The following is an 11,053-nucleotide window of genomic DNA, read 5'->3' as shown; positions in this document are numbered from 1 at the left end:
AAAATACATCTTCTCTTTATTTAGAAGAAGAACCAACGACCGTGAAGCTATAAAGACAAATAGTGCTGACACAAACACTACACATAGACAATTACCCACAAACACCTAAAGCCTATGGCTGCCTTAAACATGGCTCCCAATCAGAGACAACAATAAACAGCTGTCTCTGATTGAGAACCAAATCAGGCAACCATAGACTTTCCTAAACACCTACACTGAACACTACCCCATACCTACTACAAAACCCCCTAAACAATACACACACCCTCAACTAGACAAAACACACAAACATTCCCCATGTCACACCCTGACCTAACTAAAAATAATAAAGAAAACAAAGAATACTAAGGCCAGGGCGTGACAGGTAGATCTGCTTGTGCTCTTGCCAACTCTGACATGCCACACGTCTTACAGAGAACCTAATCTTACACTTCAGCAATTGTAGTTGTCAATCATGGGAGACGACATGTTTACTGTTGCATTGTCTTTGATTTCACTTTAGCTTCACTGAAAACAGCTCTGTTTATCCAGTGGTGTGTGGTGGAGTATGATCAGGACGTTTACCCTGGTATCGTGCAAGACGTTCACGCTGAGAGTGGTGCTTTTGTGAAAACCATGAGTCGTGTTGGCCCCAACCATGTCATGGCTTTAGAAGCTTCTGATGGGATAATTGACATCATTTGAGTCAATTGGAGGTGTACCTGTGGATGTATTTCAAGGTCTACCTTCAAACTCTGTGCCTCTTTGCTTGACATCATGGGGAAATCAAAGGAAATCAGCCAAGACCTCAGGAAAAACATTATGGACCTCCACAAGTCTGGTTCATCATTGGGAGCAATTTCCAAACGCCTGAAGGTACCACGTTCATCTGTACAAACAATAGTATGCAAGTATAAACACCATGGGACCACACAGCCGTCATACCGCTCAGGAAGGAGTCGTGTTCTGTTTCCTAAGAGATGAACGTACTTTGGTGCGAAACGTGCAAATAAATCCCAGAACAACAGCAAAGGACCTTGTGAAGATACTGGAGGAAACCGGTACAAAAGTATCTATATCCACAGTACAACGAGTCTTATATCAACATAACCTGAAAGGGCGCTCAGCAAGGAAGAAGCCACTGCTCCAAAACCGCCATAAAAAAGCCAGACTACGGTTTGCAACTGCACATGGAGACAAAGATTGTACTTTTTGGAGAAATGTCCTCTGGTCTGATGAAACAAAAATGGAACTGTTTGGCATAATGACCATCGTTATGTTTGGAGGAAAAAGGGGGAGGTTTGCAAGCCGAAGAACACCATTCCAACCGTGAAGCACGGGGTGGCAGCATCATGTTGTGGGAGTGCTTTGCTGCAGGAGGGACTGGTGCACTTCACAAAATAGATGGCATCAAGAGGTAGGAAAATGATGTGGATATATTGAAACAACATCTCAAGACATCAGTCAGGAAGTTAAAGCTTGGTCACAAATGGGTCTTCCAAATGGACAGTGACCCCAAGCATACTTCCAAAGTTGTGGCAAAATGGCTTAAGGACAAAGTCAAGGTATTGGAGTGGCCATCACAAAGCCTTGACCTCAATCCCATAGAAAATGTGTGGGCAGAACTGAAAAAGTGTATGCGAACAAGGAGGCCTACAAACCTGACTGAGTTACACCAGCTCAGGCCTGCTGGAGGTCATTTTGCAGGGCTCTGGCAGTGCACCTCCTTGCACAAAGGCGGAGGTAGCGGTCCTGCTGCTGGGTTGTTACCCTCCTACGGCCTCCTCCACGTCTCCTGATGTACTGGCCTGTCTCCTGGTAGTGCCTCCATGCTCTGGACACTACGCTGACGGACACAGCAAACCCTTTTGCCACAGCTCGCATTGATGTGTCATCCTGGATGAACTGCACTACCTGAGCCACTTGTGTGGGTTGTAGACTCCGTCTCATGCTACCACTAGAGTGAGAGCACCGCCAGCATTCAAAAGTGACCAAAACATCAGACAGGAAGCATAGGAACTGAGAAGTGGTCTGTGGTCACCACCTGCAGAATCACTTTTTTGTGGGGGGTGTCTTGCTAATTGCCTATAATTTCCACCTTTTGTCTATTCCATTTGCACAACAGCATGTGAAATGTATTGTCAATCAGTGTTGCTTCCTAAGTGGACAGTTTGATTTCACAGAAGTGTGATTGACTTGGAGTTACATTGTGTTGTTTAAGTGTTCCCTTTATTTTTTTGAGCAGTGTATAATTTACATACATTTATTTGTTTTAGATATGGAAATTTAATGGTTATCATAATCTCACAAAAAGGTTGGGTGGAAACATCTTATTTTTCATGAAAAATAAATGTTTTCAGTTGTCATCAAGGCAAGTTTATACATTCAGGCGTCATGTTGAATTATTACTATTAGGAAAACCTTAAAAATCACTTTGAATAATATTCAATACAAGTTCATGTACAAATGTATAAGAAATCCGTTATAAATCAATTGTATGATATTTCATTTTCAACTAAAATGGATGTTTAATGACGTGATGGAAATTACATTTGTCTATGACTGTCTGGGAAAAATGACTAGAATATATAAATTCCTGAATAGTATGATCGCAGCCATTATCAGATATAGTTTCTAGACAAATCAAAGACAAGTACAATACTGCTAAAATGGTGTTTGAATAAGTTTTAATTTCTGAAAGTTTGCACGGTCAAAGTGCCTGAAGTTGCAGAATCACCCTTAGATCCAATCCTCAGAACTCCAGTCCTCACTTCCTCAGATCAGTGTCAATGTTTCTGTGGGTGAACAGTAAACACACAGACACTATCTTCAGTCCAGCAGTGTTAGGCCCACCACTACAACACTACGCTTACTACCCAGGGAATATTGCACAACTCATTGGTAATAAAAACCATTTTCAATGTCTTGAACAAGACAACTGGAAGGCATTGATGATACAGAGTCAAGAACAATGTGTTGAACATATTTATTTTGTAGAGAAACATCTCTGAGAAAGAATGCAGTGGAATAACAACACCAAATCTATTTCACACTGTACACAACATCATTAGTTACGATGAATAGAAAACATGACAGCTATGTCTGGCCAGCTGGCCAGATTGCTAGGTCCTGCCTGCCGGGCAGAAAGGCAGCTAGGTACGGCCAAGTAGCTAGGTCCCGCAGGCCAGCCAGATATCTAAGTCCAGCTGGCCAGATAGTTCCTGGACAAACTGACGTTTCTTCTCCACAATGAATTTATGTAGTGATCGATAGAGCAGAGTAATTACATTCAGGGTGAGTCATCAGGCAACCAAGGCCAAGGAATGGAGAGAGAGGTGACCTGGAGGGAGTTCCAGACCTCAGCTTTTTATAAGGCAGAAAAGCAGAGATGGGTGGCTGACAAGGAAACATTAAACACAAAATACACACACACACTCTCCTATCTCTCTCACACACACTATGTAAATATGTAAATAAACTGTAATTGTATATTTGATGTGTGCTTTTAGGATTGGAGATATCTAGGTCTACAACTCTCTACAGTGCAGTTAACAAATATACTCTTTAATAACTGACAACATTCTATAATGAATACATATTAGAATAATGATCCATAATAGAGACCAATAGTGACTGTGTTGTGATTGTTTAGAGTTGTAATTAGTACACAAGTAGTGCTTCAGGGTGGGATCCAACCGTGTCTCAAAAGCAGCAGAAAAGGTCACCAAAATGTCTGTTGTGGCTATACACGTCTGGCTTGACTAGGCTACCTGCTGATACCTGGCCTCATGCCATAGTCACAATTCCTTAGAACTCCAGTCCTTGTTTCACAGAATCTAATCATACATGTCATCAATTGTAGTTGTCATTCATGGGAGACGACATGTTTACTGTTGCATTGTCTTTGGTTTCACTTTAGCTTCTCTGTGAAAATAGCTCTATTTGATTTAGATCCAATTCCTCAGAACTCCAGTCCTCACTTCCTCAGATCAGTGTCAATGTTTCTGTGGGTGAACAGTAAACACACAGCCACTATCTTCAGTCCAGCAGTGTTAGGCCCACCACTACAACACTACGCTTACTACCCAGGGAATATTGCACAACTCAACATTTCATAGTTTTGATGTCTTCACTATTATTCTACAATGTAGGAAATAGTAAAATTAAAGAAAACCCTTGAATGAGTAGGTGTGTCCAATCTTTTGACTTGTACTGTAAATCTACTTGAAAATCTATGGCAAGACATGTCTCGCCATGTGTAACAACCATTTTGATAGAGCTGTAAGAAATGTGAAAATAATAATTGACAAACGTTGCACAATCCAGGTTTGGAAAGCTCTTGGAGACTTACCCAGAAAGATGTACAACTGTAATCACTGCCAAAGGGAATTCTAACATGTATTGACTCAGGGGTGTGACTACGTATGTATATCTGTACTTCATTTTCAATACATTTGCAAAAATGTCTACAAACATGTTTTCACTTTGAAATTATGGGGTATTGTGTGTAGACGGGTGAGATAAGTCAGGCTGTAACACAACAAAAATGTGGAATAAGACGAGGGAAATCAAATCAAATTGTATTGGTCGCATACACATATTTAGCAGATGTTATTGCGGGTGTAGCGAAATGCTTGTTTTCCTAGCTCCAGCCGTGCAGTAGTATCTAACAATGAACCACAATACACACAGATCTAAAAGAATCCATACCATAGCAGCTGCTTTGGATATGTCGTTTACTTGAGAGCTCTGCACTCTATGCCAGGTCTCCCTTGAAAGAAGTATGTTATTGTTAAGCTGGTAAAATAAGTTAAAGGTTGTGTGCACTCTCACTAGATAGAATTGTGTGGTTCAGTGGCAGGTTCTCCAAAGAAAATACACATATCAGCATTTCTTAATCAGGTTAGATACACAGCTCATTTCATTCATAAATGTAGGCGCTCATTATTGTAAATATTACAGTTCTCTAGGTCCTCCATTCCCAAACCTAAAGCCCCAAAGAGCAAGCAATGCAGGTGTGGAAGCACAGTGGCTAGCAAAAACTCCTTAGAAAGGAAGGGACCTAGGAAGACGTTTGTAACTTCTCATGATTTAGCCTATTTATCAAACCAAATCTGAATGTTTGATATCCTTTTTACTGTTCACTGTTGATAGCAATTGTTTCCAAAGGTAATCACTCAATGTCCTACTACAAGGATGTGGTCAAGTTGACACACTTCTGAGTCACAATAACACAGAGACACACACCACAGATTGCCAGGGTAAGTACAATGAGCAGTTGGGAAAATGAAGTCTACTGCGTGCTTGCCCGATATGAACAAAAACACTTAATTTAGGTTAGTGTGTAGACAAGTCTTTGTCATTAAAATAATGCCTATTTTTCAGATCTGCCAAGCAGGCTAGACAGGTGACAGTTAACTGTGTCTCCACTGAGCTGTTCCAGGCCTGGAGAGCCACAATGGAACTTCCAGAGGCTTGTGGACCTGAAGCAGTGTGATGTGGTCCAGGTAATTATCACACACACACACTCAATCACTCATTCTGTTTTGTTGAATAATTATTTCCGCTTAAGAACATTGTGCCCCTCTCTTTTAGATCTTATACCCCTATTCGCTCAACTACAGCCCTCACAGCTGCAGCGTCTGCCCTGCACCTGCTATACAGAGTGGCATTAACAGGTATCCCATGCAGCCTTGTTTCTAAGTCAGAACACTGGAATGTGAGATGGGATCTACCCCTCCATTAAAATGATAGAAATCCTAATTTCGTTTAATGTTTTTCAATTTGAGCTTATACGTTCTCCTTCTCAACATCTAACGCGAGTGGGACCGTGTGGCTTCGGGACAATGATCACAAGAGTAGTTGCTCACCTGTTTGACGGCTCCAACGCAGTTACACCTCCGACTCCGCCAAAACATCAGCTATGCGGATGTCGGATATTACCTGTTAAGACTTGATCTGATTGAATCTTACACTCATTCACTCTGTTTAGTTATGTTATCATTGTCAGTCAATAAAATTGTGCCTCTCTTTTAGATCTGCCACCCACCCTGCCAGCAGTCCTCTGCTGTGGTATTTCATTTACCGGCTGCACCAGTTCCCACTACACTGGCCGTGACGGGAGACACTGGAGGATTCCCAGATGGATACAGGTCATTCAGAATTATATTACATACACATACGCTCACTTACACCAACAGACATGCTCACTCACACCAACAGACATGCTCACTCACACCAACAGACATGCTCACTCACACCAACAGACCTGCTCACTCACACCAACAGACATGCTCACTCACACCAACAGACATGCTCACTCACACCAACAGACATTCTCACTCACACCAACATACATGCTCACTCACACCAACAGACATGCTCACTCACACCAACAGACATGCTCACTCACACCAACAGACATGCTCACTCACACCAACAGACATGCTCACTCACACCAACAGACATGCTCACACACAGACATGCTGTTGGGCGGTATACGTACTGTCACTTTGTGCATCTCTCTTTCAGATCTGCCTTGCACTCCACCACTGCCCCTGACAGCCTGACCCGGAAGTGCATGCAGACTGACAAAGTAGAGATGGGTGTCTGACAAGAAAAAATAAAACACAACCTTGACACACACACTCTGTCTCTCTCTCGCTCGCTCTCTTTCTCTGTCAATGTAAATCAAAATATAACTACTTATTTTTTTATGTTTGCTCCATTTTACTTGAATATTTTGTGCAATTATGTACATTCACAGACAAAGCAACGTCTTTGGTTTATTGGATATTTCTCTGATTGAAATGTGTGACCAAAAGGAAGTCGGCAGACCTGCAACCCTCTGGGAGTGTGTGCAGGTTTTGTCATCTGGAGCTGTAACACGGCCCCAACAGCGCTCACATACAGTTGAAGTCGGAAGTTTACATGCACCTTAGCCAAATACATTTAAACTCAGTTTTTCACAATTCCTAACATTTAATCCTAGCAAAAATTAGTAGCCTTCCACAAGCTTCCCACAGTAAGTTGGGTGAATTTTGGCCCATTCCTCCTGACAGAGCTGGTGTAACTCAGTCAGGTTTGTAGGCGTCCTTGCTCGCACACGCTTTTTCAGTTCTGCCCACACATTTTCTATGGGATTGAGGTCAAGGCTTTGTGATGGCCACTCCAATACCTTGACTTTGTCCTTAAGCCATTTTGCCACAACTTTGGAAGTATGCTTGGGGTCACTGTCCATTTGGAAGACCCATTTGTGACCAAGCTTTAACTTCCTGACTGATGTCTTGAGATGTTGTTTCAATATATCCACATCATTTTCCTACCTCTTGATACCATCTATTTTGTGAAGTGCACCAGTCCCTCCTGCTGCAAAGCACTCCCACAACATGATGCTGCCACCCCGTGCTTAACGGTTGGAATGGTGTTCTTCGGCTTGCAAACCTCCCCCTTTTTCCTCCAAACATAACGATGGTCATTATGCCAAACAGTTCCATTTTTGTTTCATCAGACCAGAGGACATTTCTCCAAAAAGTACAATCTTTGTCTCCATGTGCAGTTGCAAACCGTAGTCTGGCTTTTTTTATGGCGGTTTTGGAGCAGTGGCTTCTTCCTTGCTGAGCGCCCTTTCAGGTTATGTTGTAATGGGACTCGTTTTACTGTGGATATAGATACTTTTTTTAACCTTTGCTGTTGTTCTGGGATTGATTTGCACGTTTCGCACCAAAGTACGTTCATCTCTTAAGAGACAGAACATGTCTCCTTCCTGAGCGGTATGACGGCTGTGTGGTCCCATGGTGTTTATACTTGTGTACTATTTGTTACGTTCCCCAGTTTCTGTGTTCTGTTTTGTATTTGAGTGTGTGTTTCAGGAGATGGCTTCCTGAAGTACTCCCCAACCAGCTGATTGGTCAACCCCAGGCTAATTGGTGATTGGAGCTGACCCCGCCCCCTTGTCAAGAAGCAGCTGACACTAATCACCATTGCCACCTGAAGATAAAAGCCAGTGTTCTGCCCCAAGAGAGAGGAGAGATTTGGAGATCAGAGAGAGAATTTAATATTTTGGAAAGATCGAGAGAAATTAGAGATTAGAGTAGAGAGAGTAGAGAGAGGAGAGAGTTGAGATAAGGAGTAGAGATTTGGAGATTGAGAGAGAGAAAAATTAGATTGTGATATAGTGTGGGTTGTGTATCAGAAAGTGTGGTATGTACTGTTGTTGTTGGTAGCAGTTTTTCTATGTCCTGTGTTTGTGAAATCATTAATAATTACTCTGTTTCATTTGTTCCCAGGGGGGAAGGAGAAGGCACTTTGGGAGTGCTTATGCAAGAGGCCCGTGGGCATACATATACCCGTAGTATATTTACTGTCTAGGCACACTAGGTAAGACCTGGGCGGACCACCCCCTGTATTTTGGTTAGGGCACCAGACGGTGCTAAGTTAGGTAAGTTAAGTGGGTAGGCAGGTTAGATAGGAGAGGGGGAACTTTGATATTTACTTTCTTTGCTTTGGTTCCGTCCAGCCCCTTTTCCCCATATTACCGTGTAAGAAAATAAATCCAAGTAAACGGTAAAATCTGCTTTTGTGTCATCCTTGCTCGCACCTACAGTTCATACCTCTTGCACTTCAGAGAGTTGAGTTATAGCAGGGAGTTGCGTTCCCTCTTCTCAGAGGCGTGCGTAACATAATGGGGGCTCATCCGGGATATTATTTAACCCACCGGACCCTGCTGCACTGAGCTCTCTGTGGTTAGTGATTGAGGTGTGATGGTAGGTTGTGAGTTTGGATGACTTGTTTAGTTTGTGTGTTCAGTAAATTGCTGTGTACAAGATGGCTGCCTCAGCCATCTCCAAGTTCATTGATGCGCCCTCTATTGATTGTTTGGTGAGGTTTCGAAAAGTAGACCTTATAGCTATAGCTGACCATTATGGATTTGTTATCCCTGAGAAAGCCCTAAAGGCTGAGCTTTTGGTGCTAGTCAGGGAGGGGTTAGTGAGAGAAAGAATTCTCTCATTGCAAGGAGAGGAGACGGGTAGACCTTCTGATGCCAAGTCGGAGGACAGGGCGGAGGAAGGGGTTGCTCGTATCCCCTTTACATTGCCTCGATTCGATCCTTTATCTTCTGCTTCAGGTCGTTCAGACGGGACCGCTAGGCTAAAGGTGAGGCTGGCCCGGTTAGAAATGGAGCAAAAAGATAAAGAGAGACAAATGCATTTTGATCTTGAAATTAGGAAAATAGAAGCCGACAAGGAGGTGAGGATCCGACAACTGGAGATAGAAGCTGGCTCCAGTACGACTCCAAAAGCTGCTCAGCATCAAGCCCACTTTGATGTAAGTAAAAATATAGCTTTAGTCCCAACATTCCGAGAGTCGGAAGTTGATTCCTATTTCTCTGCGTTTGAGCGTGTGGCCGCTGCGCTGCATTGGCCACTCGAGGTTTGGCCTCTCCTGTTGCAATGTAAATTGTCTGGGAAAGCCCAGGAAGTAGTAGCTGCTCTCTCCCTGGAAGACAGTTTACACTATGATACAGTTAAAACTACCGTGTTGCGGGCTTATGAGTTGGTGCCTGCAACTTATAGACAGCGCTTCAGGAACCACAAGAAACCCTCTCACCGTACTTTTTTTGAGTTTGCTAGGGACAAAGAGTCTCTGTTTAATCGATGGTGTTCAGCCAGCAAAGCTAACACCTTTGCTGATATTCGGGAGTTGATGCTGTTGGAGGATTTTAAAAACAACCTCCCTGATAGAATTGTAGTTCATTTAAATGAACAGAAAGTGGTGACATTGGCCCAGGCAGCAGTGTTGGCAGATGAGTACGCTTTGACACACAAGACTGTCTTTGGTGCACCTCGTTTTGAAGGTAGACTGATTACGTCATCAGTGCCTCATTCAGGTCGTTTTTCCTCTGACAAGTCTTTTCATGAAATCCGTGAATGTTTTTACTGTCACCAAAAGGGTCACGTGATTGCGGACTGCCCAGTTTTGAAAAATAAACCGAAACAGTCCCAGTCACCTTCCCCAAAAAGGAAAAGTTTGGGTTTAGTCAAGTCTTTGGCTCGTCCGTTGGTCCGAGGTATTGATTCAGCATTTGAGAAACTGGATCCTGTTTATGCTCCGTTTATTTCTGCCGGTTGTGTTTCCTTAACTGGAGAACAAGCTGATCAAAAGCCAATTAAAATCTTACGAGACACCGGGGCGGCGCAGTCAGTAATTATTACTGATGCTTTACCCTGGTCTCCTGAAACGTATTGTGGCTCGCATGTTATATTACAGGGGATAGAGACAAAAACAGTACCTGTACCATTACACTGGGTCCACTTAGTGTCAGACTTTATATCACGTTTCCGTGTTGGTGTAGTGTCTACACTGCCAGTAAAAGGAGTCACATTGCTATTAGGGAATGATATTGCTGGTGGTAACGTTACTCCTGTGTTAGAGGTAGTAGACAACCCAGAAATCAAAATTGCAGATGAGAAATTGGTTCAAGCATTTCCACATGTTTTTCCTGCTTGTGTCTTAACGAGGGCACAATCTCGCAAGCTTGGAGATGTGGTGGATTTGGCTAGTTCCATTTTTGAGAATGTTGAAGTAGAAGACAATGCACCGAGTATTCCTTCTGCAAGTCTGACAGTTTTTACTCCTGTAAAAACTAAGGAAGGGGACTGCGAAATCGCGCCCCAACTACATGACATTCTTTTGTCTGTCACCCCTGAGAAGGTGATTGAATGTCAAAAAGGAGACACCAGTCTTCGCAAGTGTTTTGCTTCGGTAATTTCCATTGAGGAAACTAAAACTAGAGAGACTGCCTACTTTATGGAAGCAGGAGTTTTGATGCGTAAATGGGCAGCTCATGACACCGCTAATGACTGGAGTGAAGTGTGTCAAGTGGTTGTTCCTACACCGTTCCGACAGCAGGTGCTGTCACTCGCCCATGACCAGGCGTGGTCTGGACATTTGGGGATCACAAAGACTTATAACCGGGTCCTTCGTCATTTTGTTTGTACAGATGAACGTGGTACCTTCAGGCGTTTAGAAAATGCTCCCAATGATGAGCCAGGCTTGTGGAGATCTACAATGT

Source organism: Salvelinus fontinalis, unplaced genomic scaffold, assembly GCF_029448725.1.
Source record: "Salvelinus fontinalis isolate EN_2023a unplaced genomic scaffold, ASM2944872v1 scaffold_0802, whole genome shotgun sequence".
Taxonomy (NCBI): domain Eukaryota; kingdom Metazoa; phylum Chordata; class Actinopteri; order Salmoniformes; family Salmonidae; genus Salvelinus; species Salvelinus fontinalis.
Note: the sequence above shows the minus strand (reverse complement) of the source record.